This window comes from Hevea brasiliensis, unplaced genomic scaffold (genome assembly GCF_030052815.1).
Source record: "Hevea brasiliensis isolate MT/VB/25A 57/8 unplaced genomic scaffold, ASM3005281v1 Scaf26, whole genome shotgun sequence".
NCBI lineage: Eukaryota > Viridiplantae > Streptophyta > Magnoliopsida > Malpighiales > Euphorbiaceae > Hevea > Hevea brasiliensis.
The window spans coordinates 198,026-202,294 of NW_026614762.1; the positions used below are offsets into that span (position 1 = coordinate 198,026).

Below are 4,269 nucleotides of genomic sequence, written 5' to 3' on the forward strand. Positions count from 1 at the left end.
TTTTTTTTTTCACTTTTCTCATGTCCCACTATCTTACAACTTTTAAGTGTAATAGCTTGATATTGCTCTTCTGGGTTTTCTAGCTGACTAGGGAGTTTCCCCATATATTTGGTACCTAAGGAGCTCGCTTGTGGTGCAATATGATTTTCCAACATTTTATTTTGGGTTTGCACTTGGTCAAGCCTTGCCTTCATCATCTTATAATGCTTGTTATGATTAGCAAGGATTTGATGTAACAAAGCTTTTATTGAGAACTCTATTCTTATTGTCTTTGTGGAGGTGAAGGGATGGTATTTCTCTGCTAAAAACTAGGTAGTGGTTTCCTAAGCTGCTGATATTATTGCCTTTACTGCTGTGGTGGAAAACCTTAAGTTGGAGCTTGTTTTTATTGATTCCCCATGAAAAGTTTTAATGGTTCTTCTCAGCTAGATTGTATGTCTGAGAGTAAGGATTTCCCATTTGCTTTTGCCCATAATTCCAAAAATAAGAAACTTGTTCACCAAAATATTCATTGCTATATGGAGGATAGTATACTCTGTAGCTCACTGTTTTATCAACAGAAGCAACTTGTTGAGAATTCCTGAAAGAGAATTAACTAACTCGCATGCTTAGATCTTCCATCTTCTTTGCAAGCACATTTGTAAGTCTATCAAATTTAGCATTGATCATGTAGAAGTGATCAAGATCATACATTCCTGCAGCATGCTTCTTTCGTAATGGAGTTGGACCTCTTGAACTACTCAACAAATGAGTGCTTTTTGCAATTTTCTCTAATAATTCATATGCCTCATTTTCATGTTTCATTGTAAACTATCCTCCAATCTAAGCATCTAATATTCCTCTAATGGTAGGTGTGACATTAGTGAAGAAATTCTAATTAATCATCCACTTAGGAATAGGATGTGGATGATGTGGGCATTGTCTCTCCAATTCTTTCCATCTCATCCAAGATTCATAGAAGGTTTCATCTTCTCTTGGTCTAAAAGCTGTCATTTGATTCCTCAACTCTTTCCATGTCAGGAAACATTGGGCTAAAAATGCATCAGTAAGCTCTTCCTAATTGGTGATAGAGTTGTAAGGAAGGGAATCAAGCCAATCTAGAGCCCTATTTTTTCAAAGAAAATGGAAAGAGTTTAAGCCTTGCTACATCATTAGACACTTCTAGTTATTTCTGTATATCACAAATCATAACAAACTTCTTAAGATGAGAATGAGGGTTTTCTGAAAGATGACCCCTAAACTGAGATTTTTGAATCATTTAAATACCCCTAAAATCCATCTTGTAATTATTTGCATCAATTGTAGGTTGTGCAATACTCTTCTTCAAGTCATTAAAGTGCGAGAATGCATGATCCATCATATTTCCCTAACGTAAATTAGCATTGACATTCTTTGTTCTATGATTATTGTTCTCGTCATCCACCACATTTTGACCATTCCTACCATTGCAACCTTGGTAGTCAGCTAATTATATTACTATTCTCTCTTTTTCAACGTTCTCTACTTCCTTATGCCTTTGTTCCTTTTCTTTCAAAACTTCTTCCTTTTTTTGGATTCTTTCTTGTTCTCTCTACAAAATTTCTCAATTTTAGGATTGTATAAGGAGATGTATTGCTAGTTCTTCTAACTCTTCTCATAAATGATTAGAGGTATTTGAAAGGTAAAATCAAACACAAAGTGAAAAAATAGTAAAAATAAAGATATCTAAATAACTAAAACAACAAAAAATTCAATCTTAAACAAACAACTTCTCGACAACAGTGCCAAAAACTCAAAACACATTGGCTGCAAGTGCATAAGTTATACAAGTAATATAGAAATAGATATCATTTCATCGAAGTGTTGATTTTTCAATCGAACCTTGGATGTAAAGCTATTTAGGTATGAAAGTGTAAATTAACCAAACAATGAATAAAAATAGAGAGTTTGAAATTTAAAATATAAAATATCAAAAATCAATTTAAATAATTAACTAACTTATAATTGACTAAAATTAAGCAAGCATGATTTATTTAATGAAATTGATAAAGCTAAAATTAACTAGAACTCAAAATTAAAGTTCCAAATAACAATTGGTAAAAAGATGATTCCAGAGTTAGGGGGTCATATTCAAATCAATTTAGGATATTCACCAACTTGTGCAATTCATGAAATTCATAGGTTTAAAAGAGACCAATTCAAACATTATTTGAAATCTCTTTCGAGTGAAACAAAGAGTGTTGTAGTTAACCAAATCCTACTTTCATGATATTTAGATTAACTAAAGCCCATTAAGCTCTTTAATTAATCTATGTAACCCTCTCAATCCTTAGTATATTTCTAGATCTAAGCAATTAAGTCTAATTTTTTTATTATCTATTAATTAATTTTCTCCTTTTGGTCCTTCAATCAAAGATTAAGAATAACACTTAATAGGGCCCTACACTAAGCATGTCAATAAGCACACAAGAAATTAATTAATCTTTATAAATTTTAGTAAATTAGGACTAACCCAGCTTAAATGCACAAAATCATTCAAATACTAAATCCTTAACTCCAAAATCTAAGAAAACTATTTACAATCCATGTTCATTATAAGGACATCAATGCAGGAGAAGAAATAAAACATGAAAACATGCTAAGAACTGAAAATTTGATTGGTCACTATGAAGAATTTGGTGAAGATGGGCCGAAATCTCCAACTGAATCGTGAGCTTAGCCTTGAAGAATGCCTGTCCTTCTCACCTTCCTCGATTCTCTTTTTTTTTTCCTGTGTTTCTTTTTCTTCATTTTTCCTATTGTGGGAAGAATGAGATAAGATGGCCTATATACCCTCTGACAAAAACCCTAGAATAGGCTTAATGTGTCTTTTGTGAAGCCATTTCACATGTGTAAAAGTGCCATATCAACTGAAATTACTTATGTTGCATGGTTGTGCAAGTGCTTGTGCAAGATCTTATATAGAATCAGGTTTGATAAGGATAGACGAAGATGAACTTGCACAACTCTGTAAGTCCCTATGCAACTTTTGGCAACTTTAAGCTATTCTTCAGATTTAGCTTCAGTGGTTGCACAATCTGTGCAACTGTTTATGCAATTTTTGACAAATTTTGTAGCTAGTTTTCTTGTTATTGAATAAGTGGTTGCATGGCTATGCAATAGCTTGTTCAACTTTTGGCAAATTTATGAAACTTTTCTATTTTTCTAGATGTAAGTAGCACAAGTTTATAGCTCCTGGTGCACTTTTCAATAGTTTTATGTTGGAGCAACTTTTGGCATCCTTTTGGCTTGGAATCAACTTTGCACACTAGCAAATGACATAATGTATGAGAAGAAATTCACAAATTAAACTAAAATTAATATATATAGAAAACTAAGTAACTTCACCATGAAATTAACTAAAATTAATTAATAAATGAGAAAAATTATATATATATATATATATATATATATATATATATATATATATATATATATATATATATATATATATATATATATATATATATATATTCCTCTCAGGGGCAAGCGGCATTCGACGGAAAGAGAGGTGTGGCACCCCACCGAGATGTAGAAAGGCACACCCCAAGGAGTCTAGGCGTAGGGGAAAAAAAGTTAGGGTTTCTTTTAAAAGCCAACAGCTATTAGTCAGCCACCAAAGAAAAAAAAAAAAAAAAAAAAAAAAAAAAGAAGAAGAAGAAGAAGAAGAGGAGGAGAAGAGCTCAAACCTATGATTTCTAGTAACCAAGTATATTCTAAATATTCTTGTTTTTTCTTCTTCTTCTATTTTACTGAGTGCTCTCTCTCTCTCTCTCTCTCTCTCTCTCTCTCTCTCTCATCCATCTACTAGCAGCAACAGCTGTACTTTTTTTTTTTTCATGCTCTCTTCCTACCCATATGCTTCTCTCTCTCTATCTCTACATATATATATATGTGTGTGTGTGTGTGTGTGTGTGTGTTTCATCCAAGGCCCAACAACTGCACTTTTTTTTTTTAATGCCATGCCCTTTTCCTACCCATATGCTTTTTTTTTTTTTTTATTGTCTAAATTTTTTATTTTGTTTATTGTGAATGTGAAAGAATGCTCACATGTGAATTGTGAAAGCATGTTAAAGATGCTAATTCCATTACTCTAAATTTCTTATTAGCTTTATGGGTTAAATTTGTCATTAGTTATTAGCTTTTAGTTTTATGATTGAATTAAATTGGGTTTATTTATTGTTGCTAATTGCTATGAAGTTTTGCTAATGGTGTGGAGCTTATTATAAATTATTAGAATATTCATAAATT

The 4,269-nt window shown here is 31.9% G+C and overlaps 1 non-coding gene across 1 annotated transcript; it reads left to right on the top strand.

The window, feature by feature from the left end:
- Nucleotides 1-900: 900 nt before the first annotated feature.
- On the top strand, nt 901-1,008 carry LOC131176853 (small nucleolar RNA R71). The gene has a single exon (XR_009146703.1). It is a non-coding gene; the product is annotated as a small nucleolar RNA R71 (small nucleolar RNA).
- The last annotated feature ends 3,261 nt before the right edge of the window (nt 1,009-4,269 follow it).